Raw genomic sequence first — 6,000 nt, 5'->3', positions numbered from 1 at the left:
AGCGCGCACAGGGCCCCGAGCTGTAGTGGTGCTATTTCCCTTTTAGTTTTCTGCACCGCTGCCTACTCTTCTACTATTCTTTGTATCTATCAGAACAACTCTTCAACTATCAATCTATCTAGAGAGTCGGTAAAGAATAACCGGACATGACTATTTTACCCAAAAGTGATTTCGAAAATTACCGTTTGGACTTACTGTATCTTCAGCAGCATTCATTCGTAGTTTAAACGCAATTTTACCTGTTTATCTTCGTGAAATATTACTTCATATATTGACGATATTCTTATTGCTAAACGTTCTTGGAGTAAGCATAACAAAATTTTGAATTCATTATTACGTATTTTTGCAAGAGTTGGCATTACAGTGAACTTTGAAAAATCTGAATTTGGTCGTTCTCAGGTGAAATTTCTTGGTCATATTATTTCTACAGAAGGTATTCTTCCTGATCCAGAAAAACTAGACGCTATTCGTAATTATGCTGTTCCTACCACAAAACGTGATGTTCGTGGTTTCCTTGGTGTCTGTAATTTTCTTAGACGCTTTGTTAGATTGGACAATTTGGCCACACCTCGTTTTTGCGATCTATCTGGAAAGTTCTTTTTAAACGAAAATCGGTCAACAACTCTGTTTGGTTAGTTTGTATTCCTGATGAGTGGGTTAATAAATTGATTTGGTACACACATTTCAGTTATGCACACTTTGGTCCCAGAAAATACTTTCATAAATTACGAGAAAATTGCTACTTCAGTAATATGGAAAAACGTATTCGATCTGTTCTTGCCAAATGCAAATTATGTCAAAAGGCTAAGCCGCCGATGATTTCTCACAGAGCACCGTGGTTTCCTATCATTCCAGCGAAATTAAAAGACATGGCTGCAGTCGATTTGTTCGGTCCAGTGGTTCGTTCTACTAATGGTTTTGCGTACATTTTGGTAGCAGTGGAATTGACATCAAAATATGTGTGTTTTACACCTTTACGCAAAGCAACAGCTCTTTCAGTATCTAATGCTTTCATCAAACATTTTCTTAAAGAATTGGGTCATGTTGATAAGGTTATATCAGATAATGGATCACAGTTTCGCTCTAAAATTTGGCTTCGTACTCTACGGCGTTGTAAGATTAAACAAATTTTCATTTCACTTTTTCACCCTCAATCTAACGTTTCAGAGAGATGGATGAAGGAAATCAATAAATTGTGTCGACTTTATTGTCATCAGAATCACAGAACTTGGGATCAGTATCTGCATATTTTTCAAACCATTCTGAATGAACTCCTTAATGATTCAACTTCTTTACCGCCTATATTGATATTAAAAAACAAAGCACCGACAAATCGCATTTCTGAAATCGTTCCTTTTCCGCCTTCACGGAAACTGCGGCATTCTGAAGTTGTCAACCTGGCTCCACAAAATATTGCGTCTGCGGCTGCTAGAAGAGAGAAATCAGCTAAACGTCCTGGTCGTTTAAAAATCTTGTCAGTTGGTCAAAAGGTGTTAATTAAGTCTCACCGTTTGTCTCACAAAGGAAAAGGCTTGTGCTGCAAATTTTTTCTGCTTTATAACGGTCCATATAGAGTTCGCAAAATTATTCATGATAACACTGTCGAAGTAGAAACTCAAATCTCGGCGCTCTAAGGGAATATATCACATATCGAACGTTAAAATTTTTGTGGAATGACATACTTTCGACAAACCAACAGTTATACGTAAACATGCAGAGAGTACAAGGATACCGCGCCGTGCTCCGGCGGCGGCACATACTCAAAGCAACAGTCAAGTCTGCGCGGAGCACAAGGCAGTCGTTGACCGCAAACAATTACTTCCTACGTCACGCGTACCTGCAGCTGATCGAGCGCTCAGTACGAATGCACTGACAGCCGTAAACAAATACACAGTCTAATTTCTCCGATTAAATTCAGTATAAAGCTATAGTGACTTGGTAAATTATGTTATTAACGTTCAGTATTTTTCAGGATACGGTTGTATAAAATATTTAAAAACTTCAGGTAAATTCTGTGTGTGTCCGACGTTAAGAGGACTTGCTATCGAGAAATTTTCAGGAAGAATGTCATTTCGAAGAAGAAAGTAATAAACTAAAAAGGTAACTATTAATTGAGTTTATTTTTCAGGTAACATATTTCCACTTAGGTACGTACTTTAGACGTAATTTGCTGCTCGCGATTACGTGATTCATACTTTGTACTAAATTTCATGTTCTATGAATTTACTTGTGAAGCGACGTGCTTGCGTACATTAACTGATTTTGACAATGATTGATTAATGAACAGGGTTGTTACTTATGTATATTATGCATCGCTTGGCTGCTATGCTTTTTCACTGACGTCATATTTTTTTTTATTATGTGCCTGCTGTGTTTATTTATTTAAATTATAATTGTCACCTGATTAACTGTGCTGATGTGGTTATGTATGTAGGTTTTACTTTGTGATTTATCTGCTTGCGCCTTCAGGTTTATTTATTAAGATTACATATGAACATTTATTTGCTTATGCTGATATGATGCTAATGACCTGTTTATTATGTAAGATACATATTTGCTGCTTTGCTTATGGATTGCATATTTACACATTACTGTTTTGTTGTCATAACTACTCTTTATTTTGGTATATAGAAATGCTGATATACTGTGTACGAACATAGAGTTTAGGTCACACTATGGTATTAATTATAGATTGTTTGCTTGGCAGAGCCTCGTTGTAGGGATTGTGCTTGACATTCTGTTCTCTACTGGTATATTTACTCGCTATTGCATGTTTTGCTTACGCTCAGTGCCTTATATTTTTAAGATAAGAAAATGAACTGCTATAATTCGACGAACGACATTAGTACAAGAAACGTCATAGAAGTCACATGAACTGGAGGTTTTATGAAAGCTGTATAAATTTATGCTAATAGGAAGGAAGCTAACGACATGACATACCAACACTAGGTTTTGACCACTGACAGTTATTACACTGCATTCTTTGTGAGCAATTGAAATAGCAAGTGACACTTGACGCAAGAAATACTTCATGTTTGCTTCTGTTTTGCCATGATTCTTAAAGTGGTGGACACACTGTGAAGTATCACGATTATTCACATTCTGTACTCGTACTTACTTACTGAAAGTTATTCAAACTAAAGGCTGTTAGAGGTCATGTATGCATTTATTTTATTTTATGATGGACAAGGTAACCAAAATGTATTTTATAATTCATAATGAGTAGAAGATTTGGCTCAGGTGGACTACACAGAGGTTGTGTGTGGACATTGTGTCTTCGGATTGTATGGTATGATGAATTGAAGTTTGGACTAGCATTTTATCTGTACTTGTTCGAGGAGAGTGACTAGAGGAAAGAGTTGTTATGGAAGTGAAATGATATTGGCGATAAGGTTTATATGTGTCGACGTATTGAAGAGGTATTATTGAGGTATTGAGATTGTGTGAAGTTGATGATTATTGGAGTTTTGGTGGACAGGAGGTAAGGTAAATGATATTGATGATAAGGTTTATATGTATCGACGTAGGAGGTATTATTGAAGTATTAAGATTATGTGATGCTGATGATTATTGGAGTTTTGGTGGATAAGAGGTAAAGTAAGTGAGGAGCATATTTTTTTTTGTTGGTTTATATGGAACAAGGAGGATGAAGATGGCAGACTAGAACACTCAAGTGGAAAGAAGATTGTCTACACACACACTTTGTTAAATCAATAAGCAGTATATACTTTTTTTGGAGAGAGGAAGTATTTGCATATCTTGGCACACTGACAGTTGTTCAGCAACCGTACATTTTGATCTAGCTTGGCAAACATTGGTCTTGACATGATGACTATGACGTTTGACTAACTATTATTGACTGTTATACATTGCTGCCACTACTACTTGATACACATGTTTAACATCAAATTTTGACAGAATTGCATTTACACAGTTAACACTATTCAATGACACAGTAGTACTTAATGTGGATGAAAGGTGAGTGAGTGTGTTTTCCTTTCCTAATCCCAAATAACTGGTACCGATCTATCTCCTAAATATTATTTTACTTGTTTGTTGCGTCTTGCACTGACACCCATAAATATTATAGGTTTACTGTTATCTGTGTATTGCAATAGTTAATATGACAATTATCTGATATCATTTGTGTGTTTATTATAATTTGTATGTTTAGTGTAAGAGCATTGATGATAATTTTGTAAAAGCAATTGTGTGTGCCTTCAAACTGTTGTTCGTGCCTACACCTGTTCAACATTGCTGGGTCCCACTGGTGGAACTATTTCTACTGACATAATGTCACTTGTTGGTGTCTGCACCTGCTCAACATTACTGGGTGCCATTGATGGACTGCTTCTACTGAAATGATGTCACTTGTTGGTGTGTGCACCTGTTCAACAATGCTGGGTGCCACTGATGGACTACTTCTACTGAAATGATGTCACTTGTTGCTGTCTGCACCTGCTCAACATTACTGGGTGCCACTGATGGACTGCTTCTACTAAAATGATGTCACTTGTTGGTGTCTGCACCTGTTCAACATTGCTGGGTGCCACTGATGGACTGCTTCTACTGAAATGATGTCACTTGTTGGTGTCTGCACCTGCTCAACATTACTGGGTGCCACTGATGGACTGCTTCTGCTGAAATGATGTCACTTGTTGGTGTCTGCATCTGCTCAACATTACTGGGTGCCACTGATGGACTGCTTCTGCTGAAATGATGTCACTTGTTGGTGTCTGCATCTGCTCAACATTACTGGGTGCCACTGATGGACTGCTTCTGCTGAAATGATGTCACTTGTTGGTGTCTGCATCTGCTCAACATTACTGGGTGCCACTGATGGACTGCTTCTGCTGAAATGATGTCACTTGTTGGTGTCTGCACCTGCTCAACATTGCTGAGTGCAATTGATGGAACTGCTTCTACTGAAATGGTGTCACTTGTTGCTGTCTGCACCTGTCAACATTGCTGGGTGCCACTGATGGAACTGTTTCTACTGACATAATGTCACTTGTTGATGTCTGCACCTGTTCAACATTACTGGGTGCCATTGATTGAATAATACTTATGTAAACTATTATGTAAAATCATATGTATGAAAGCATTTGTATTCCTTACTGTATTTTATATATTAGTTTATGGAACGGTCAGTGCAAAGCCAAAATTTTATCTAGTTATGTGATATTTACTTATTAATATTATCTTTTATTTTTGTCTGTATTTTTTGGACGAATTTGGTGGTATTTTCACCACCAATGCTGGCAAAAATACCATCAAATTCTAGCCCGTGGAGGAGGGCCATATGAAATGTGGCTACACTGAGCCACAGCGCCAGAGAGTGCGCCAAAGAGTATTATTCAGCCGCCTCCACGGGCAGTGCTTGTTGAGATGTGGTAGTGGAGAGTGATTATTGAGAAGTAGCAGTAGGCAGTGCTTGTTGAGCTATAGCAGTGGTGAGTCGTTGTTGAGAAGTTCCCATCGAGAGTGTTTGTTCAGATGTTGTCATATTGTTTTGATGGGCTAGACACCAGATATTGTTGGATTGGGGATGCTGTAATGATCAGAGTGTGCTTTTCGTCAATATATATGAAGGTAAAAAAAATTCCTTTTTTTTATTATTTCAATGTCTTAAACAATAATGCCTCTTGGTCACAGGTTCAGTCAACAAAGCATCTGGCTCGTGTTCTTGTATTAGAGTGCATTTCTGGTTTCTATGTGCAATTATAGTATTTCTGTTTTTTTAATTACTTCAGTATAAATGGTATTTAAAATATCTGGTCTTATTGAAGAAGAACCATGCCAGATGTGTACGTTGAATCACACTTCCACACACAGAATAGCTACACTTGTGTTTTGTTGTTTCCTAGGTTTTATAGTTGCTGAGGACTTAATTAATTAATTGTGTTAACGGAAATTTTCTTTCATTCTTTGTTGTTATGCTATGCAGTCAGATTGCGTACTATACTAGACAGGGCCAACCGGTTACGAGACTGCATAACC

The sequence above is a fragment of the Schistocerca serialis genome, chromosome 2 (assembly GCF_023864345.2).
Source record: "Schistocerca serialis cubense isolate TAMUIC-IGC-003099 chromosome 2, iqSchSeri2.2, whole genome shotgun sequence".
Lineage (NCBI taxonomy): Eukaryota > Metazoa > Arthropoda > Insecta > Orthoptera > Acrididae > Schistocerca > Schistocerca serialis.
Note: the sequence above shows the minus strand (reverse complement) of the source record.